Source organism: Anomaloglossus baeobatrachus, chromosome 5 (genome assembly GCF_048569485.1).
Source record: "Anomaloglossus baeobatrachus isolate aAnoBae1 chromosome 5, aAnoBae1.hap1, whole genome shotgun sequence".
Classification (NCBI taxonomy): Eukaryota; Metazoa; Chordata; class Amphibia; order Anura; family Aromobatidae; genus Anomaloglossus; species Anomaloglossus baeobatrachus.
This window is the reverse complement of record NC_134357.1, coordinates 583,350,367-583,374,241: the sequence shown is the minus strand read 5'-3', so window position 1 is coordinate 583,374,241 and position 23,875 is coordinate 583,350,367.

The window sequence follows — 23,875 nt, the reverse complement described above, 5'->3', positions numbered from 1 at the left end:
CTGACTTTCTATCCCTCCGAATTATGAAATGCAGCAATGAATTCCATGAGTTTGCTATAACATTAGCGTAGCTAAATGTGCATGAGGGTGTGATGTAGAGGTGCTAGAAATAGCTTGTCACCAGTGGGGCACTAATGGAATACAACAGCCAGTTCTATGATGCCACAAAATGGCAGTATTTTGTGCTATCATTATAGCTTATTAAAAACAGAGCACGAGGTTGTCATGCAGAGGTGCTGCACATAGATTTGCAGTAGTGTGAATAGACAAAAGTACAATAGCCACGTTTAGGATACAACTAGGTACAGTGAGTGTTTGCTAGTATAATGGCTGAGTTTAAAAAAGGTTGAGTGTGCAATGCAGGCAGATGTCCTGCAAATATCGTTCCAATACTGTGAATTGACAAAAGTACAATAGCCACGTTTAGGATACAACTAGGTACAGTGAGTGTTTGCTAGTATAATGGCTGAGTTTAAAAAAGTTAGAGTGTGCAATGCAGGCAGACGTGCTGCAAATATCGTTCCAATACTGTGAATAGACAAAAGTAAAATAGCCACGTTTAGGATACAACTAGGTACACTGAGTGTTTGCTAGTATAATGGCTGAGTTTAAAAAAGTTAGAGTGTGCAATGCAGGCAGACGTGCTGCAAATAACGTTCCAATACTGTGAATAGACAAAAGTACAATAGCCACGTTTAGGATACAACTAGGTACACTGAGTGTTTGCTACTATAAATGGCTGAGTTTAAAAAAGTTTGAGTGTGCAATGCAGGCAGACGTGCTGCAAATAACGTTCCAATACTGTGAATTGACAAAAGTACAATAGCCACGTTTAGGATACAACTAGGTACACTGAGTGTTTGCTACTATAAATGGCTGAGTTTAAAAAAGTTTGAGTGTGCAATGCAGGCAGACGTGCTGCAAATAACGTTCCAATACTGTGAATAGACAAAAGTACAATAGCCACGTTTAGGATACAACTAGGTACACTGAGTGTTTGCTAGTATAATGGCTGAGTTTAAAAAAGTTAGAGTGTGCAATGCAGGCAGACGTGCTGCAAATATCGTTCCAATACTGTGAATAGACAAAAGTACAATAGCCACGTTTAGGATACAACTAGGTACACTGAGTGTTTGCTAGTATAATGGCTTAGTAACAATGAGTTGTAGTGTGCAATGCAGGCAGACGTGCTCTGCAAATGTCTTTGCACTAGTGGGACTATAGCAAAGTCCAATAGCCACGTTTAGGATGCCACTAGGTACACTGAGTGTTTGCTAGTAAAATTGCTTAGTTTAAAAAAGTTGGAGTGTGCAATGCAGGCAGATGTGCTCTGCTAATATCTTTGCACTAGTGGGACTATAGCAAAGTCCAATAGCCACGTATAGGATGCCACTAGGTACACTGAGTGTTTGCTAGTATAATGGCTTAGTTAAAATGAGTTTGAGTGTGCAATGCAGGCAGACGCGCTATGCAAATGTCTTTGCACTAGTGGGACTATAGCAAAGTCCAATAGCCACGTATAGGATGCCACTAGGTACACTGAGTGTTTGCTAGTATAATGGCTTGGTTTTAATGAGTTGGAGTGTGCAATGCAGGCAGACGCGCTCTGCAAATGTCTTTGCACTAGTGGGACTATAGCAAAGTCCAATAGCCACGTATAGGATGCTGTCACGGCCGGGCGGTCGGGCAGACCCAGGAGGTGGATCCACTGGACCGAACTCTCTGAGATGGTGGTAGGGAGTCCGGCAGCTGAAGCACTGATGGGCAGTAGAACAGTCCGTGCAAGTGAAGGCAGCGGAGGAGTCCCAGGGACCACGGAGTCACAGAAGGTGGTCTTGGTGACGTAGCTCAGGTTCGGAGGCCGAGGTGATATCAGGCGGGGTCCGGAACCTCTGGAGCAAGATGACGGGTCACCGCAGGGATCCGGGATGGTACGGACTGTCAGATGGCAGACGGACAGCGTGCGGGGATCAGGACACGGCAGACTGGATGGCGAAGTAGGCACGGCTCTACAAAGAGAGATAGGTGAGTACGAGCACAGTAACACCAGGAGACCTGACTCCTAGCTCAGGGAACACGAAGATCAGGCCCCGCCCCCTTGGACAATGACCCCTTATATACCCTGTACCTGTGCAACCTCATTTCCTGTTAATGGACGCTGGCCCTTTAAGAAAGGGTCAGTGACCGCGCGCGCGCCCTAATGCGCATGCGCGCCGCCCGGGTGCCAGAAGCCAGGGAAGGAGGCTGCGAGGAGGACGCAGGGGAGCCGGCCAGGTCCAGGGAAGCTGTCGGGCGCCGGGATCGGGGGCCCGGAGCCCTGGGACGGACGGAATCCGGTGACTGGGGAGCGGAGAGCGTGGCAGGTGAGCCGGGGAACGGGGGTGAGGACCCGGGGAGCGTGACAGTACCCCCCCCCCCACGCCCCCCTCCCCGCAACCGGGACATGAAGGCACGGATAAGAGGAGTGCCCACGTTCTCCCTGGGCTCCCAAGACCTATCCTCAGGACCATACCCTTCCCAGTCCACCAGGAAGAACTGTCGACCTCGTACGGTCTTCATGGCCACGATATCCCTTACCGCATAGATGTCATCATCGGCAATAGGAGGAGGGGCCGGACTGGCAGCAGCGGAGAAGGGACCAAGGACAACCGGCTTGAGCAGAGAGACGTGGAAGGAGTTGGGTATCCTCATCGTGGCCGGGAGCTGTAGCTTGTAGGATACCTCATTGATCTTGCTGAGGACCTTAAACGGCCCGATGTAGCGAGGACCCAGCTTGTAGGAAGGTATCTTCAATCGGATGTACTGGGAAGCAAGCCAGACCAGGTCACCAGGAGAGAAACACGGAGGATCCAGACGTCTCTTGTCAGCGTGTTTCTTCATCCGCTGGGAAGCGCGCCCAAGGGACGCTTTGACAGAGTCCCAAATGGTAGCAAAGTCACGAACTGCAGTATCAGCAGCCGGAACATCCGATGAAGGGGATATAGGCAACGGGACGGAGGGTTGAAGTCCGTAAACTACATGGAAGGGAGATTTGGAGGACGACTCACTGATGTGGTGGTTATGTGAGAATTCAGCCCAAGGTAGAAGCGTGGACCAGTCGTCGTGATGGGCGTTGACGTAGTGACGTAAGAAGGAGGTCAAGATTTGATTGACCCTCTCCACTTGGCCATTGGACTGAGGATGGTAAGCAGAAGAAAAGTCCAGAGTCACACCCAGATGTTTGCAGAGCGCCCTCCAGAAGCGGGAGGTAAACTGAGTTCCTCGGTCGGACACGATGTGGGATGGGAAACCATGCAAGCGGAAGATGTGATGTATATAGGCTTCCGCGAGTTCCTGAGCAGAGGGCAGTCCAGCCATAGGGACGAAGTGAGCCATTTTGGAGAACCGGTCCACCACGACCCATATGACTGTGTGTCCAGAGGATAATGGCAAGTCCGTAATAAAATCCATCGCTATGTGTTGCCACGGAATTGTGGGTATCGGCAGAGGCAGAAGACGGCCATAGGGCAGGTGTTTGGGCGTCTTGTTCCTGGCACAAGAGGAGCAGGCAGAGACAAAAGCAGCGACGTCCGTGCGAAGGGATGGCCACCAATAATGGCGTACAATCGCACCCCATGTTCTCTTCTGGCCTGCATGACCGGCTGTTTTCGAGGCATGACCCCAGTGTAACACCTTTTGCCTGTCAGTCTCAGAGACATAGGTCTTTCCGGGCGGTATCTGGGCCAGGGTGACAGGGGCCACCGGAATAATCTTGCTAGGAGGGATGATAGGCTGGGTAGTCTCTTCCTCCTGCTCCATGGGCATGAAAGACCTAGACAAGGCATCCGCACGTACATTCTTGTCTGCGGGTCGGAAATGGAGCTGGAAGTCGAACCTGGCAAAGAATAAGGACCACCTGGCTTGCCGTGGGTTCAGTCGCTGAGCGGACCGTAGGTATTCCAGGTTCTTGTGGTCCGTGTAGATAATCACGGGGTACACTGCTCCTTCCAGGAGGTAGCGCCATTCCTCCAGAGCCAGTTTGACCGCCAATAGTTCTCGGTCACCGATGGTGTAATTACGTTCAGGTGCAGAGAAGCTCTTGGAGAAGAAACCGCATGTAACCATCTTCCCGGAGGAGGACTTTTGCATGAGCACTGCTCCGGCTCCCGAGGAGGAGGCATCCACCTCCAAGGTGAACTGGCGGTTTAACTCCGGACGGTGGAGTACAGGAGCGGAGGCAAATGCTCGCTTCAGTGAGCAAAACGCGGCGTCGGCCGCAGGTGACCAGTCCTTTGGATTAGCCTCCTTTTTGGTCAAAGCGGAGAGAGGAGCAGTCAGGGCAGAGAAGTGAGGGATGAACTGGCGGTAGTAGTTGGCAAATCCCAGGAACCGTTGGATTGCCTTTAGTCCAGAAGGGGGAGGCCAGTTGAGTATGGAGGACACCTTCTTAGGATCCATTTGCAGTCCAGTACCCGAGATGATGTATCCCAGGAAAGGGAGAGAAGACTGCTCAAAGACACACTTCTCATATTTGGCGTATAGACGATTCTCTCTCAGTCGTTGTAGGACCAGCTGGACGTTCTCTCTGTGGGTCTGGAGGTCCGGAGAGTAGATAAGGATGTCATCCAGATACACTACTACACAGACGTAGAGGAGGTCCCGGAAGATGTCGTTCACCAATTCTTGGAAGACTGCTGGTGCATTACATAGGCCGAAGGGCATCACGCAGTATTCATAGTGCCCATCGCGAGTATTAAACGCGGTCTTCCATTCGTCCCCAGAGCGGATACGAACTAGGTTGTAAGCACCCCGAAGGTCCAGTTTGGTGAACACACGGGCTCCTCTGAGCCGGTCGAACAATTCGGGGATGAGCGGCAGGGGGTACTTGTTCTTTACGGTGATCTGATTCAGACCCCGGTAGTCGATGCAGGGGCGTAGGTCACCCTCTTTCTTCTTAACGAAGAAGAAGCCCGCTCCCGCAGGAGAGGAGGATCTCCGGATGAATCCCTTAGCCAGGCTCTCTGTGATGTAGGTAGACATGGCCCTGGTTTCGGCTGGGGACAACGGATATATCCGTCCTCGAGGTGGTGTTGTTCCTGGGAGCAGGTCGATGGCACAATCGTAGGGACGGTGTGGCGGAAGTACCTCAGACTCCTTCTTGTCGAAAACGTCTGCGAAGGACCAATAGGCCGAGGGCAGTTCCGGTAGGTTCTCTGGAACCGGAGGTCGTCGGATGTGTGGTATGGACTTCAGACACTTCTCATGACAAGAAGGGCCCCATCGGTTGATTTCGCCAGTACCCCAGCTGACTGAGGGTTCGTGTGTCCGCAACCAGGGAAGTCCCAGCAGGATTTGATGGGACATGTGTGGAAGGACGTAGAGAGAGATGTTCTCGGTGTGCAGGGCACCGATACGTAGTTCGACCGGTCTGGTGACCCAGGAGATGGTATCAGAGAGGGGTCTCCCATCCACAGAGGCTATCACGAGGGGTTTGTCAAGTGGAGTAACAGGCAGCTGGTACTTGTCCACCGTGGCCTGCTGAATGAAATTGCCTGCTGCCCCGGAATCGAGGTATGCCTCAGCCGTGAACCGTGTCTCTCCCGTTGACACTTGCACAGTCCACATAACCGGGTCTGAGAGAGTCCCAGCACCTAGGGTGGCCTCTCCTACCAACCCTAGGCTTTGGAGTTTCCCGGCCTCTCTGGACAGGCGCGTAGCAGGTGTGTGCCCTCTCCGCAGTAAAAGCAGAGGCCCTTGGCGAGCCGCTCTGCTCGACGCTGTTCAGACTGTCGTACTCGGTCAATCTGCATGGGCTCGTGGACGGGAATCCCAGCTGTTGATGACTGAGGTGCGGAGGGCTTCTGGGGAGGTGAGGAATGCCGTACCGGTCGTCTCTCACGAGACAGCTCTTTAGAGCGCTCCTGAAAACGAATGTCCACTCGAGTAGCCAGGGCAATCAGGGCATCTAGGGTGGAGGGCAAGTCACGACCCGCCAACTCATCTTTGATGCGACTCGAGAGTCCCTCCCAGAAGGCGGCTGTCAGGGCCTCATTATTCCACCCGAGTTCAGAAGCCAAAGTGCGGAAACGGATGGCGTATTGGCCCACCGTCAGTGTTCCTTGACGTAGGCGGAGAAGTGATGAAGCAGACGCAGAGGCGCGTCCCGGCTCGTCAAAGGTACTGCGAAAGGCCTGCAGGAACTCTCGAAGGTTCTTGGTCACAGGGTCCTCCTTCTCCCACAAGGGGTTCATCCACGCCAGTGCCTCGCCCTCTAGGTGGGACATTATAAAGGCGACCTTGGCTTGGTCGGAGGCGAATAGATGTGGCAGCTGCGTGAAATGAAGGGAACATTGGTTGATGAAGCCCCTGCAGGTCTTGGGATCTCCAGAATAACGAGGTGGTGAAGCCAACCGGAGTTGGGAAGCACCCGACGAGGCTGCCACTGGTGCGGGAGCCGTGGATTGTCCATTGGAGGACCTGGGTGCCGCAGGCGTCATGGATGCTTGTAACGTGTACAGGCGGGTGTCCACGGAGGTCATAAATTGCAGCATGCGGGTCTGGACTTCACGCTGGCGTTGGAGTTCCTCTTGCAGGGCCAATAGTGCTGCAGCGGGATCCATGGCCTGATCTTACTGTCACGGCCGGGCGGTCGGGCAGACCCAGGAGGTGGATCCACTGGACCGAACTCTCTGAGATGGTGGTAGGGAGTCCGGCAGCTGAAGCACTGATGGGCAGTAGAACAGTCCGTGCAAGTGAAGGCAGCGGAGGAGTCCCAGGGACCACGGAGTCACAGAAGGTGGTCTTGGTGACGTAGCTCAGGTTCGGAGGCCGAGGTGATATCAGGCGGGGTCCGGAACCTCTGGAGCAAGATGACGGGTCACCGCAGGGATCCGGGATGGTACGGACTGTCAGATGGCAGACGGACAGCGTGCGGGGATCAGGACACGGCAGACTGGATGGCGAAGTAGGCACGGCTCTACAAAGAGAGATAGGTGAGTACGAGCACAGTAACACCAGGAGACCTGACTCCTAGCTCAGGGAACACGAAGATCAGGCCCCGCCCCCTTGGACAATGACCCCTTATATACCCTGTACCTGTGCAACCTCATTTCCTGTTAATGGACGCTGGCCCTTTAAGAAAGGGTCAGTGACCGCGCGCGCGCCCTAATGCGCATGCGCGCCGCCCGGGTGCCAGAAGCCAGGGAAGGAGGCTGCGAGGAGGACGCAGGGGAGCCGGCCAGGTCCAGGGAAGCTGTCGGGCGCCGGGATCGGGGGCCCGGAGCCCTGGGACGGACGGAATCCGGTGACTGGGGAGCGGAGAGCGTGGCAGGTGAGCCGGGGAACGGGGGTGAGGACCCGGGGAGCGTGACAGATGCCACTAGGTACACTGAGTGTTTGCTAGTATAATGGCTTGGTTAGAATGAGTTGTAGTGTGCAATGCAGGCAGATGTGCTCTGCTAATGTCTTTGCACTAGTGGGACTATAGCAAAGTCCAATAGCCACGTATAGGATGCCACTAGGTACACTGAGTGTTTGCTAGTATAATGGCTTAGTTAAAATGAGTTTGAGTGTGCAATGCAGGCAGACGCGCTATGCAAATGTCTTTGCACTAGTGGGACTATAGCAAAGTCCAATAGCCACATATAGGATGCCACTAGGTACACTGAGTGTTTGCTAGTATAATGGCTTGGTTAGAATGAGTTGTAGTGTGCAATGCAGGCAGATGTGCTCTGCTAATGTCTTTGCACTAGTGGGACTATAGCAAAGTCCAATAGCCACGTATAGGATGCCACTAGGTACACTGAGTGTTTGCTAGTATAATGGCTTAGTTAAAATGAGTTTGAGTGTGCAATGCCGGCAGACGCGCTATGCAAATGTCTTTGCACTAGTGGGACTATAGCAAAGTCCAATAGCCACGTATAGGATGCCACTAGGTACACTGAGTGTTTGCTAGTATAATGGCTTGGTTTTAATGAGTTGGAGTGTGCAATGCAGGCAGACGCGCTCTGCAAATGTCTTTGCACTAGTGGGACTATAGCAAAGTCCAATAGCCACGTATAGGATGCCACTAGGTACACTGAGTGTTTGCTAGTATAATGGCTTGGTTAGAATGAGTTGTAGTGTGCAATGCAGGCAGACGCGCTCTGCAAATGTCTTTGCACTAGTGGGACTATAGCAAAGTCCAATAGCCACGTATAGGATGCCACTAGGTACACTGAGTGTTTGCTAGTATAATGGCTTGGTTAGAATGAGTTGTAGTGTGCAATGCAGGCAGACGCGCTCTGCAAATGTCTTTGCACTAGTGGGACTATAGCAAAGTCCAATAGCCACGTATAGGATGCCACTAGGTACACTGAGTGTTTGCTAGTATAATGGCTTAGTTATCAGTTGGAGTGTGCAGAGGACAAGAGGGTACAGTGGCAGGATTGTGGTGCTCTGGGTAGAGGAATGGAAGCCTGCCTTTCTATTCCCTCCTAATGGTGAAATGCAGGTAGGAAATCCCTGACCTTGGCTGCACAGACGCTGTTGCTGTTTGCAGGACCTGTCACCTATGGCTCTCTGACCCTGCCGGTTGGAGCCCTTAAAAGGACTGCTATAAAGTGCTCTCCCTAAGCTGTCTAACGCTGTGTATGCAGCGCATACAGCTGTATCGGCTATAGGACTCAGGAAGACGGAGCTGCGACAGTGATGTCTGACACCAAAGACGCAGAAGGCAGATAATGGCGTCCGTGAAGAAAATGTCCGGTTTTATAATGCAGGGACATGTGACATGCAGATCCTATCACACATGCCGTTGCTTCTCTGGCTCAAAGTCCACTTAGCTGTGTGTGTGTCTGGGATTGGCTGACATGCTGGCCCGCCCCACAAGACGCGCGCGCTTAGGGAAGGAAGACAAGAAAAAAAAAAAAAAAAAATGGCGATCGCCATTATAGAAACAGCAGTGATCTGAAGGCGCTGTTCACGCACACTATACACTGAAATGTGATAATAGTTTGATTCACAGAGTGACTTACACTATTACAGCAGAAACCAAGCTATGATTTAGCTGTTTTTTGGCTGCTAGAACCGTTCTCGAACGTTTCTAGAACTACCGAGCTTTTGCAAAAAGCTCGAGTTCTAGTTCGATCTAGAACATGCCCCAAAATCACTCGAGCCGCGAACTGGAGAACCACGAACCACGAACCGCGCTCAACTCTAGTGGTGAGGGACCCCAGGGACCAGTAGAAGGTTCGGTCAGGGATCACTATCTTTCCCTTTCGGTAGACACAGGGTTTCCCTTCTCTTTCGCTGTACGCTTGGTACTTTCCCATACCTAGCGTGACACTTCCATACATCTCCTTTTCTAATTCCTTGAACCTTCTGGCTCTCACTTAAACTTGCACTCTAGACATCACTATCGCTGCTGCTCTTTCGTATAGTGGGCTAACATTTTTACTTAGCCCCGGATCTGAGAGCAGACAAGGTGGAGGTATTGATCTGCTCCTTTCATCACAATGTGCTTTCCAAGTTATTCCCCTAGTACCGTTGCTAATGTTTCATTTCTTTGAGGTCCACCCTGTTAGACCATCTAAATCCTTCTCCCTAGTGGCAGTTGTGCACCTCCCTCGAGGTAAATCCAACCAGTTCCTTGATCACTTTCTATAAGGTGACATTCCTACTGTCATCATGGGTGGACTTTAACATCCCAATTGATAATCCACTCTCACTATCGACAGCTCATCTTATTTCTCTAACCTTCTCCTTCAGTCTTTCACAGCTACGGTACTAACTCGCCTACATATGAAGATGTGAATACACTGGACCTGCTCTCCTCCCGCTCTGCTTAGAGTATGACTTTACTAACTCCCTCTCCCACTCTCTAACCACAACCTTTCTTTCTTTGTCAAGAACGGTCACCAAACCTCCCACTTCCATCTCCAAGAGTTCTCTCATGCTGCTCCAATATTTTGGAATGCATTACCCAAGACAATTAACTAGCGCCCACATTTTTAAGCGTGCTTTAAAAACTTCTCTTTAGAAGGGTCTATGAACTCAGTTCACTAATCTAACTGATCCTTGTATCCACTGTCTAAATTCTCAACAAAACCTTGACCCTCTGATTCATTCTCCACATTCTCCATGCACCCAATAGTATTTGGTAACTGCAATCCTAGTTATTATAAATAACACACAGCCATTAATGTCTGAACCACTGGCAACAAATAAGTGAATACACCTTTGAGTGAAAATGGCAAAATTGTACCCATATAGCTATTTTCCCTCCCAGGTGTCATTTGACTCAATAGTGTTACAAGGTCTCAGGTATGAATGGGGGGCAGGTGTGTTACATTTGGTGTTATCGCTCACACACTCTCATGCTGGTCGCTGGAAGTTCAACATGGCTCCTCAAAGAAATCTCTGAAGATCTGAAAAAAATAATTGTTGCTCTACATAAAGATGGCCGAGGCTGTAAGAAGATTGCCGACAACCTGACACTGAGCTGCAGCATGGTGGGCAAGACCATACAGCAGTTTAACAAGAAAGGTTCCACTCGGAACAGGCCTTGCCATGGTCAACCAAAGACGTTGAGAGCATACGCTCAGCGTCATATCCAGAGGTCGTCTTTTCAGAATCGACGTATCAGTGCTGCCAGCATTGCTGCAGAGGTTACAACGATAGGGGGATCTACCTGTCAATGCTTAGACCATACACCACAAACTTTAGCAAACTGGTCTGCATGGATTTCATCCCAGAAAAAAAAACCTCTTCTAAAGAGGATGGTCAAGAAAGCTGCAAACAGTTTGTTGAAGACAAGCAGACTAAGGACATGGGTTACTGGAATCATGTCCTGTGGTCTGATGAGACGAAGATTAATTTATTTGGTTTGGATGGTGTCAAGGGTGTGTGGCGGCAGCCAGGTGAAGAGAACAAAAAAAAATGTGTCTCACCTACACTTAAGCATGGGGTTGGAGTATCTTGGTTTAGGGGTGCATGAGTTCTGCCGGCTGTGGGGAGCTACAGTTCATTGAGGAAAACATGAATGCCAACATGTCCTGTGACACACTGAAGCAGAGCATGATCCTCTTCCATTGGAAACTGGTCCACAGGGCAGTATTCCAACATAATGACCCCAAACACACCTCTAAGAGTACCACTGCCTCGCTAAAGAAACTGTGTGTAAATGTGTTGGACTAGCCAAGCGTCTCCAGACCTTATCCCTATTGTGCATCTGTAGGGTCTCCTCAAAAGAAAGGTGGAGGAGCACAAGGTCTGTGACATCCACCAGCTCCGTGATGTCATCAAGAAGAATGGAAGAGGATTACAGTGACCACTGCGAAGCTCGAGTTACAGTTAGGTCCAGAAATATTTGGACAGTGACACAATTTTGGCGAGTTGGGCTCTGCATGCCACCACATTGGATTTGAAATGAAACCTCTACAACAGAATTCAAGTGCAGACTGTAACGTTTAATTTGAAGGTTTGAACAAAAATATCTGATAGAAATTGTAGGAATTGTACACATTTCTTTACAAAAACTCCACATTTTAGGAGGTCAAAAGTAATTGGACAAATAAACCAAACCCAAACAAAATATTTTTATTTTCAATATTTTGTTGCGAATCCTTTGGAGGCAATCACTGCCTTAAGTCTGGAACCCATGGACATCACCAAACGCTGGGTTTCCTCCTTCTTAATGCTTTGCCAGGCCTTTACAGCCGCAGCCTTCAGGTCTTGCTTGTTTGTGGGTCTTTCCGTCTTAAGTCTGGATTTGAGCAAGTGAAATGCATGCTCAATTGGGTTAAGATCTGGTGATTGACTTGGCCATTGCAGAATGTTCCACTTTTTTGCACTCATGAACTCCTGGGTAGCTTTGGCTGTATGCTTGGGGTCATTGTCCATCTGTACAATGAAGCGCCGTCCGATCAACTTTGCGGCATTTGGCTGAATCTGGGCTGAAAGTATATCCCGGTACACTTCAGAATTCATCCGGCTACTCTTGTCTGCTGTTATGTCATCAATAAACACAAGTGACCCAGTGCCATTGAAAGCCATGCATGCCCATGCCATCACGTTGCCTCCACCATGTTTTACAGAGGATGTGGTGTGCCTTGGATCATGTGCCGTTCCCTTTCTTCTCCAAACTTTTTTCTTCCCATCATTCTGGTACAGGTTGATCTTTGTCTCATCTGTCCATAGAATACTTTTCCAGAACTGAGCTGGCTTCATGAGGTGTTTTTCAGCAAATGTAACTCTGGCCTGTCTAATTTTGGAATTGATGAATGGTTTGCATCTAGATGTGAACCCTTTGTATTTACTTTCATGGAGTCTTCTCTTTACTGTTGACTTAGAGACAGATACACCTACTTCACTGAGAGTGTTCTGGACTTCAGTTGATGTTGTGAACGGGTTCTTTTTCACCAAAGAAAGTATGCGGCGATCATCCACCACTGTTGTCATCCGTGGACGCCCAGGCCTTTTTGAGTTCCCAAGCTCACCAGTCAATTCCTTTTTTCTCAGAATGTACCCGACTGTTGATTTTGCTACTCCAAGCATGTCTGCTATCTCTCTGATGGATTTTTTCTTTTTTTTTCAGCCTCAGGATGTTCTGCTTCACCTCAATTGAGAGTTCCTTAGACCATATGTTGTCTGGTCACAGCAACAACTTCCAAATGCAAAACCACACACCTGTAATCAACCCCAGACCTTTTAACTACTTCATTGATTACAGGTTAACGAGGGAGACGCCTTCAGAGTTAATTGCAGCCCTTAGAGTCCCTTGTCCAATTACTTTTGGTCCCTTGAAAAAGAGGAGGCTATGCATTACAGAGCCATGATTCCTAAACCCTTTCTCCGATTTGGATGTGAAAACTCTCACATTGCAGCTGGGAGTGTGCACTTTCAGCCCATATTATATATAGAATTGTATTTCTGAACATGTTTTTGTAAACAGCTAAAATAACAAAACTTGTGTCACTGTCCAAATATTTCTGGCCCTTACTGTATCTCCATGCCCAAGTAGGGTAAGGCAGTGCTTTAAAATAATGGTGGCCACACAAAATTGGACACTTGGGGCACAATTTTATCATTTTAACTTAGGGATGTACTCACTTTTTGTTGCCAGCGGTTTTGACATTAATGGCTGTGTGTTGAATTATTTAGAAGGCACATCAAATTTACACTGTTATACAAGCTGCATACTATTTTACATAGTGTCATATATTCATTGTTAGCCCATTAAAAGATATAAAATATTTCCAAAAATGTGATGAGCATACTCACTTTTGTGACAGACCGTAAGCTTGCAAGCAGGGCCCTCACCCCTGCAACTGAACAATGTTACTTTGAGAATGCTTTTACTGTCTGTACATGTCCAGTCTTAATGTCACAAGATGACTGTTAGGATCGTGGGGGACAGGGGGTCCTATGCTGTCCCTCAAAAGCTAGGTGACCATAGGCTATCATTAACCTCAGGGTTACTCCTGATGGTGAAGATGCCCGAATCCCGTTCCTGGCTGTGTTCCTGACCAGTACTACTACTACTAGCACCCGCGGCTCGGCTGGGACAGCACCCGCGGCTCGGCTGGGACAGCTCCCGCGGCATCGGCTGGCACAGCACCCGCGGCTCTGCGGGGACAGCACCCGCGGCATCGGCGGGGACAGCACCCGCGGCTCTGCGGGGACAGCACCCGCGGCATCGGCGGGGACAGCACCCGCGGCAATGGCTGGCACAGCACCCGCGGCTCTGCGGGGACAGAACCCGCGGCATCGGCGGGGACAGCACCCGCGGCAACGGCTGGCACAGCACCCGCGGCTCTGCGGGGACAGCACCCGTGGCATCGGCGGGGACAGTACCCGCGGCTCGGCTGGCACAGCACCCGCGGCTCTGCGGGGACAGCACCCGCGGCATCGGCGGGGACAGCACCCGCGGCTCTGCGGGGGGGGGATTGGCAGGGCATACATCTGGGGGGGTAGAAGCAGCTCACGGGGGCCCATAATGGGGAGGCGGGGAGGGCACTTACCCGATTAGGTCACGGTGGAGAGGGGGCCCACACAGCGCCGGACAGAAGCTCGCCTCCTTCATCTGTGGGACTGAGAAGGCAGTAGCTCCGCCCACAGATGAAGTTCAAACCAGGATGTCTGCGCGCCTTAAAGTGACGGCGCCGCAGATTGCTGCTGAGGACTGCGGTCCCCGGAACTCGGCCGGGGGCAGCAGAACTGTAAAGGCGAGTGGGCCCCGGCCAAGGGACAGGAGAACTGACGAGGCCGAGTGGGCCCCCCGGCTCTCCGGGACCCCGGTATTTGCCCGGGTTTGCCGGGTGCTGACGCCGGCCCTGGATAGTGACCACTTACCTGCCCTGCTGTCAGCCCCTCTCCCCCGGCTCAGAGCGGTCATGTGACCGCTCCTGCCACGATTTTGCTGCTTCCGGTCATTTCATGTCAACATGGGCAGGACCATGTTGACATGCAAATGTGGAACAGCATGTCGCCTCCCTGCTGGGTGTCTACAGTGTGATGAGCCCCGCCCCCTTCCCTGCACCCTCCCACACATTCCCCTGCACCTCTTTTACTCTCCAGAAACCTCCCCCTGCACTGCTGTGGGGTCCGTGACCTGGGGGCGTGGCCTCGCGGCAGCTGCCGTGGTGTCAGCGCCAGCACCGGGCCCCTGCTAAGGATCACACATTCAAATGTACCGGCATCACAGATCACCGATGTCGGTACATTTGAAAGTGCTGATGAGAAGCAGCGCAGCGCTGCTTCTCATCACTGTCCCTCCCGCTGTCTGTGCTCTCTTCAGCACAGCGGTGACATCACTACTGTGCTGATATGGCCAGAGCACTGACAGCGCGCGAACGTGCAGGAGCGGCGGGGACCGAGGACAGGTGAGTATGTATTCCCTACATGTGTTCCCGATGGGGATGGGGATGGGGGGGTTGCAGAGCCATATGTGTGCATGTGCAGAGCCATATGTGTGCGTGTGCAGAGCCATATGTGTGCGTGTGCGGTGCAGAGCCATATGTGTGCGTGTGCAGAGCCATGTGTGTGCGTGTACGGTGCAGAGCCATATGTGTGCATGTGCAGAACCATATGTGTGGCGTGGGCGGTGCAGAGCCATATGTGCGCGTGTGCGGTACAGAGCCATATGTGTGCGTGTGCGGCGCAGAACCATATGTGTGCGTGTGCGGTGCAGAGCCATATCTGTGCGGTACAGAGCCATATGTGTGCGTGTGCAGTGCAGAGCCATATGTGTGCGTGTGCAGAGCCATATGTGTGCGTGTGCGGTGCAGAGCCATATGTGTGCGTGTGCGGTACAGAGCCATATGTGTGCGTGTGCGGTGCAGAGCCATATGTGTGCGTGTGCGGTACAGAGCCATATGTGTGCGTGTGCGGTGCAGAGCCATATGTGTGCGGTGCAGAGCCATATGTGTGCGTGTGCGGTACAGAGCCATATGTGTGCGGTGCAGAGCCATATGTGTGTGTGCAGAGCCATATGTGTGCGTGTGCGGTGCAGAGCCATATGTGTGCGGTGCAGAGCCATATGTGTGCGGTGCAGAGCCATATGTGTGTGTGTGCGGTGCAGAGCCATATGTGTGCGTGTGCGGTACAGAGCCATATGTGTGCGTGTGCGGTGCAGAGCCATATGTGTGCGTGTGCAGAGCCATATGTGTGCGTGTGCGGTACAGAGCCATATGTGTGCGGTACAGAGCCATATGTGTGCAGTGCAGAGCCATATGTGTGTGGTGCAGAACCATATGTGTGCGGTGCAGAGCCATATGTGTGCGGTGCAGAGCCATATGTGTGGGGTGCAGAGCCATATGTGTGCGTGTGCGGTGCAGAGCCATATGTGTGCGTGTGCGGTGCAGAGCCATATGTGTGCGGTACAGAGCCATATGTGTGTGGTGCAGAGCCATATGTGTGTGGTGCAGAACCATATGTGTGGGGTGCAGAGCCATATGTGTGCGTGTGCGGTGCAGAGCCATATGTGTGCGGTGCAGAGCCATATGTGTGCGGTGCAGAGCCATATGTGTGCGTGTGCGGTGCAGAGCCATATGTGTGCGTGTGCGGTGCAGAGCCCGATGTGGGGCTGTTATTTGCAATGCTGTAGTGATACCAGGTCAGGTGCTGCGGAAGAATACTGACAGGGAATGTGTGTGCAGGGGGCGGGCAGAGGGTGGGGCTGGACACTGAGGCTGGGTGGTGACAGCTCTGACTGAGGTTTTGCACAGGAAGTGGTCAGTTTGCTGGAGCTGAATGTAAACAAGAAGTTGCCGAGAATAAAGGGATAATTCAAGAGGAACAAAAGTTAGAAAACAAAAAATAACAATGTAGGTGTGATTTATATGACAATACAGCACAGATAAACTCAAAAATTTTTGTTAAGCTAATGTCGGACAACTCCTTTAATTTTCTGGAAAAATTTAAAGAGTGTCAGCACTTTCAGGCATAAGGTATATCATCCTTCAAGAACAAATTGAATATTTTAAATTACTTTAATGGCTTTGGGGTGGGATTTGTTTCCAAAAAGTCTTAAAAAAGGGACATAGTAGGGGTGTGTCCTGGCCATGAGGGAGTGAGGTTGTGCTTTGCCTCAGCTCCCCCTTATCTCCCAGGAAATCAGCTGCTACATTAATTTTTTCGGCCCTCTATCCGGACTATGAGCACAAGGAGGCGGAGGGGAGCTCGGGGACACCTTTCCAGGCAGAATCGAGGCAGCATCCACCGATTTCTGGCTAAACCAACAGTGGCACAGATGTAGCAGGAGGGAAGTAAGATGGCCGCTGGCCCTGTCAGCTATGCAGCAGTGGCGGCGGGGGAGAGGGTGGAGGTACCACGGAGTACCTGTCAGAGGCCCACAGCAGAGAACAGCCAGAGGAGCAGAAGGTGGAGGCAGGAATCCAGACGGTGACAGATCCTGTGCAGCTTGAGGAGAAGTGGGGTTTGAGGAGCCAGGTACTCGGAGGGAGCAGGCTCTGGTGTCTTCACAGCATGGGGAGCAGGTCCTGCAGTGGGAGAGGAGGTGGACGGGCGGCAGGTGAGAGGCCTGGGCCTTGCAGACTCTGCAGCTTCTCCTGGAGGAGGGGAGAGGGATCTGACTTTGCCCCTGAGCTCTTCACTGTCAATGGAGCTCCAGGAGGGACAGGAGGATGGGGCTCCCTGGACCTCCAGCCCATTGCTACTCAGTGGCACTGCAGCTGCTGTGACAGGCACAGAGGTCAGAGCTAATATAGAAGATATGGAGAGTATGGAGCACTCCACCAGCCAGATTTCTCAGCATGTCAGCACTCTGGGGCTGGGGCAGGAGGGTTCCGGTGTCCTGAGGGAGCTAAGGGAGCTCAGAGGAAGAATCATCAGCATCCCATCCAGAGAGGACATGGAAGGCTATATCTCCAGATTGGAGAAGGCGTGCATGTCAGAGCTGACAGAAGTGCGTTCCAGTGTGCAGAATATAGATGCAAGGGTCCTGTCTCAGGAGACCCTATTACAAGAAATGCAAAAGGACTTATCCGCTCATAAAGAGTTGCTAGAGACCCAATCTCGCCAGCTCCACTACCTGACTGAAGCACTGGACGATGCAGAGAACAGAGGACGACGCAACAACTTGAGAGTACGGGGTCTGCCAGGGTCCGTTGATTCCAGGGAACTCCCACGTGTCCTCCAAAGAATCTTCAACAAGATATTGGGGCTCCCTCCAGCCACGGAGATCGAACTTGATAGAGCACACAGATCCTTGGGACCCAAACCAGTGGACTCTGAGTTCCCGCGGGACGTGATCTGTCGGGTCCACCATTATTTACAAAAGGAATCTATTCTGCTGAAGCTCCGAGAAGGGGTACCGAACCTTTTCCAAAAGATTAAGTTACAGATCCTACCCAACCTATCTCGTCTTACTCTCCAGAGGAGGAGAGCACTACGGCCTCTGTTGGAGCTCCTTCGGTCACGGGACTTGGTGTACAGCTGGGGCTTCCCTTTTCGCCTTCAAGTCCGCAGTGGCGGCCGAATGCACGTTCTTCATTCACCAGAGGATCTGACACCCTTTTCGGAGGCCTTGAATCTCCCCAGAGTTGAAATTGAGGACTGGCCTTCTTTTCCAAGAGAATTCTCGCGGGGGCTTCCTCAGCATCCTCCAAGAAGTAATCGCGGGGAGAGGAAGACGGGAGGAGGAGGTCGTCCCTTTACCAAGGACTGATGTTCGTCAAGACGGGGCTTGTATGCTTCTCACACTTTATACTGTACTTGAGTAGTATTGTTATTTGGGGATTGGATACAGAGGGCTGATTGAGGGGCTAAGTTTAAGTTAATGAAGTCATGGGAGAGATTTAACGGTAGATATAATAACTGACGTGAGTCGAAACTGTTCCCTCTCTCTGCCGCTACAATTTTGCCCTCATGCCCCCGATTCTTGTAATTACATGCTATTACAGAATTCCTAGCATTTTCATATAGGACATGTATGGTTATGATTAACACCCCCCCCCCCGTTTTTCATGTTTCCTCCCGCTTCCTCCTTCAGTGTCCCCTTTGGCCTTTTATCGCCTCTTTTTGGGACTGTGCTCCTCCACCTCTCTCTTCCCCCTTTCTCCTTGCCCCCCGTCGCCCTCTGTCCCCCCCGACCTCCCTGACCTCGTCCCCCCCTTTTTTTTTTCTCCTCTCCTTCCCCTCTTCCTCCCCCCTTTTTCCCTCCCCGCCCCCTTTTTTTTTTCTCTCTTCTCCCCCCCCTTTTTTCCTTCCCCCCCCTTTTTTTTCTCTCTCCTTCCCCCCCTTTTTTCCTCCCCCCCCTTTTTTTTTTCTCCTCTCCTTCCACCCCTTCATCCCCCCTTTTTTCCTCCCCCCCCTTTTTTGTTCTCTTTCTCTCTACCTCTCTGTTCTCCTTCCCTTCCTTCCCCTGAGGGGGGTGGGTCATGGGGGGGGGGGTTGGGAATTGCAGGGCGCGCATCTGAGCTGGGGTTTGTCCGTGGTTTGGGTTTTATAATGAGGCCTGGGAGGGGGGGCTTCCGTTCTGGAAAGCACACGCCTAGTTTGGGTTTACGCGTCGCGGATTGAGTGACGCTTGAAAGCAATACCCAGGAATTACCGCATTTGTTGGGCTTACAGTTTGTAATCTTTGTTTTCCCTTTCTTTTTCTCTATATCACAGCCTAATCTTTTCTTGATTCTTGCTGCGTTTCTTGCTCCTTACTCTGGTCATCTCTCTTTCCCCTTCTTCATCCCTATCCTTAGGTGTGGGACCCCAGTGTTCGGCATGACGCAACTTAATTTTGGCTCCCTTAATTGTAAAGGGTTGAATGTGCCGCAAAAGAGATCGCAAATATTTTATGCTATGCATAAACAGAGGACTCAGGTGTTATTATTACAAGAGACTCATTTTAAAGTCTACATGGTTTCACAGCCCTAACCCGACTGCTAAATCCGGTGGGGTCTCCATTGCTCTCCATAAGTCATTGGTGTTCTCCGTGATCGACTCTTTCGTGGATCCTGAGGGTAGATTTATATTTCTGAAGCTCCACATTGGTGTTGGTGTATATACTGTAGCTAATTGGTATTTGCCCAACTCCAGACCCACTGTGGCATGCTCTTCCCTCCTATCTCGGCTGGCGGAATTTGCAGAAGGGACTTTAATAGCTGGGGGTGACTTTAATTTCACCTTTGAACCAGCAATTGATACCTCCTCGGGGCGGCGTTTTATTTCACAAAAAAGGATGTTAGCACTAGGGAAAAAGTTGCAAGCATTACAATTGGTTGATATTTGGAGGGCACTGCATCCCACAGAGAGGGATTACTCTTATTTCTCCCCAATTCATTCATCTTACAGCCGTATAGACATGTTGTGGATTAGCCAACACGCCATGCCGTGGCATGCCCAGGCCTCCATAGGGTCCATATGTCTATCGGACCATGCACCGGTGTTCGTCCAACTCACTCCCCCAGACGATTCGCGGCGACCATGGACGTGGCGTCTTAATGAACATCTACTTAAAGACGACTTATGTGTAGCGGAAATACGACAGGTGATGAGTGATTTCTTGGAAATTCACGCTCAGGACCAGACGGCCATGCCGACACAGTGGGAGGCCCTTAAATGTGTGGTGCGGGGTATATTAATAAAGCATGGATCGAGACTTAAACGGGAGAGAGCCTCTCTGATTACCTCTTCGGTTCAGCGAATACAGACCTTGGAGGCGTCCCATAAAAAATCCTTATCGGCCTCGGTGTACGTTGAATTGGTGGGATCCCGGGAGGAACTTTGGGGGCTCTTAGATCAAAAATACTATGCACAGAGGGTACGTTTACAGAGATACTTATATGAACATGCAGACAAGTGCGGAAGGGCATTAGCCAGGTTTATTCACCCGAGGAAACTCACAAATCATATCCCGAAAATTAAGGACAGAGGGGGACATATGATTCAGGACCCGGTTAAAAAAGCTGAAGAGTTCCGGGCCTTTTATGGGGAACTGTACAACATAAAGGGTCAATTTACTGATATGTCACCGACGGCACTCAATAATAAGATCGAGGACTATGTCCAGCGGACTGCCTTGCCTAGGCAGGTAAGAGCCCGGGACCGGATGGTTTTACAACTAAATTTTTTAGAGTTTTTAGGGAACAGATTGTCCCCTTTTTGACACGGGTCTTTAACTCAGTGCCTGCTGGAGCATCTTTTGTTCCTCAGTCTCTAGAGGCGCATATATGTGTAATTCCGAAGCCAGGGAAGAACCCGGTTAACGTCTCCAATTACCGTCCCATATCATTGATTAATATAGATGTCAAATTCTTTTCAAAAGCTCTCGCCAATAGACTGGCACCTGTGCTCCCAAAAGTGATACACACGGACCAGGTGGGTTTTGTGGGGGGCCGAGAGGCAAGAGACAACACGAATAAGACGTTTCTTCTGCTGGCTCGGGCGAAGGCAAAGGCACTACCTATGTGTTTACTTTCCATAGATGCGGAGAAAGCCTTCGACCGGGTCAGCTGGAGTTTCATGTTGGCATCTTTGAGACAGGTGGGGATAGGTGACAGGTTCCTTAGAGGAGTGGCCTCCCTTTATAGTACACCGACTGCCAGAATAAAGGTAAATGGGTCCTTGTCCGCGCCAATTACCATAAAAAATGGTACCAGACAGGGTTGTCCCTTATCCCCCCTCCTATTTGTTCTCGTAATGGAGCATTTGGCTTTAGCCATTAGACAGAACCCAGATATAAAAGGGATAGAGGTGGGAGAGCATAATTGTAAAGCGGCATTATATGCAGATGACCTCCTCCTATACATTACACAACCCCACATATCCTTTCCCTCCTTGGTTAAGGAAATTAAGAACTTCGGACATATAAGCAACTTTAAAGTCAACTATAATAAATCAGAAGTCTTGAATTTCACTCTGCCGGGGAGGGAAGTAGACCTTATTGCATCCAACTTTCCTTTTAGATGGCAGAAATCGGCCCTGACTTATCTGGGGGTGGCGGTACCACGGGACAGTACCAAGATTTTTCACCTCAATTACCTCCCTTTGTTGGAACGCACTATAAGAGATCTTAAACAAATCGATAGACAGAAACTGTCCTGGTTTGGACGTATTAATGTCATCAAGATAGATGTTCTCCCACGTTTTCTATATATCTTTCAAACGGCCCATATAGCACTACCATTGTTTTTCTTTACCAGAATACAGTCAATTATTAACAAATTTGTGTGGGGAGGGAGGAGCTCTCGGGTGGGAAGGATAGTGTTCAGTAGAGTTAATGGAGAGAAGGGGCAGGGTTGCCAGACTTTAAAAAGTACCACAAGGCGTCTCTTCTGCTGAGACTAATGGATTGGCAATTTAATAGGAGCACTAAACAATGGGTGAGTCTGGAGGAGGTTTGCTCTGAAACACCCCTGCGGTTCCTCCCGTGGATCACACCGTCGCGGAGGAGACGGATAGATGGGGAGGCGGAGTTTCTCAGGGCATCCCTGAGGGTCTGGGACGTGGAGTGCAGGCGGGGATCTCTCTCAAGGGGTCCTGGTCCACTCTCACCGCTCTTCTCTAACCCGGAGTTCCCCCCAGGGATGGGAGTAGAGCGTTTCTTATGTTGGAGGAGGGGTGAGGACACACGGATAGCCCAGACTTTGCACGGTTTGGAAGTACCCCCCTTTTCGGCCCTTTTGCTCCCAGAGGGTCGGCATCCAACGGCTTGGCTGGAATACCTTCAACTTAGGTCCTTCTTGATGGTTGACAACAGACTTGGGCTTTTTGCGGCTCAGCCCACAAAATTTGAACAATTGTTTTTGCGGGAAGTTCTCCCGGGCATCTCTTGTCTCTGGTTTACTCCTTCCTGATTACAGAGGCGGACATGGGAGACCTTAAATATATCGAGAAGTGGAATAGAGATTTGGGGACTTCCATTCCTGAGGAGGACTGGAAAAAGTCCTTTATCCTCACTCATAAATTTTCCATCGTCTGTGCAGCACAGGAAAAAAAATTATAAGATTCTGACCCGTTGGTACAGGTGCCTACTCTACACGCAATATTTCCCGGGGTCTCAGATAGCTGCTGGAGGTGCGGAAGGGGAAGGGGGACAATGCTGCATATTTGGTGGGACTGCCCATTGATACAACCTTTCTGGAAGTCCGTGTTCAAAGCATATGCTGTGATTTGCGGAGAGCAGTTGGTGGGTTCCCCTCAGATGGCATTGCTTTCAATTCTCCCAGGATCGCTTAAATCACAGAAAGCGGGCCTTCTGAGATACTGTCTTACGGCGGCACGCATGGTGATCCCGAGATACTGGAGATCGACTGGAATGCCATCTGTGAGGGAGTGGTATGCGGAGATGGCCATCATCCACAGGATGGAGTCCCTAACGGAAGAAACCAATGACTCAGTGGATAAATTTCTTAGGATCTGGACACCCTGGACCCTGGCTCTTGATTCCCTACCATTTCAGAACCTTATTGGTAACGCATGACGCATGTTACGTTAGTCCAATGTAGCGGCCCGAGTACTGGGGAAGTAATCCCTTCCATGCTTTCCCTCCCTCTCTTTCTGTTGCTCTTCTCTCCCCCTTTTCCTTCTCTTTTCCTTATCTTTCCCCCTTGCTACCTTCCTTTCTCTCTGGTTCTCGTTAAATCTTCAAATTTTTTCGTTTTCTTTTTTGTTTTCGGCAGTAGCCTTGCTCTGTTTGAGGTGTAGTTCTCCTTTGGAAATAGATTGTCTGTATTATAAAAGGTGGTTACATGTTATATGCGTGCCTTATGATAGTTAGTAAGAGAGGGGGTGTTAGTTAGGATGTGGCTTATACTCTTCTCTGTAAGTTGACATGAAGTAATCATGTATTTGAATCTTCTTTTTTTTTTTTTACTTCCTGTAAATTCTCTTGTTTACTTTAATAAAGAAAGATTAAACATAAAAAAGGGACATAGTAATTATATTTCTTTAATTAACTTTATCAAACAGAAAATATACAAGACAAGACTGTGTTTTACACTGTAAGATCTTTGTTGCGTAATTACATCTGAATTGTGGTTGAAGAGTTTGCCACATGCGCTACATAATAAAAGGTTTCTTTCATCTATGACTTGTTTGATGTCTATTAAGATCTGATTTTTGAGAATAAGATTTTCCACATTCAGAACATGAATATGGCTTTTCCCCTGTGTGAACTCTGTGATGTATAACGAGATATGATTTCTGGCTAAAACATTTCCCACATTCTGAACAAGCATATGGCTTCTCCCCTGTGTGACTCCTCTGATGTGTGATCAAATTTGTTTTCCAGTTAAAAAATTTCCCACATTCTGAACATGCAAACGGCATCTCTCCTGTGTGACGTCTCTGATGGCTAACCAAAACTGATTTCTGGCTAAAACATTTCCCACATTCAGAACATGAAAATGGCTTCTCCCCTGTGTGACCTCTTTGATGTGCAACTAAATTTGCCTTCCGT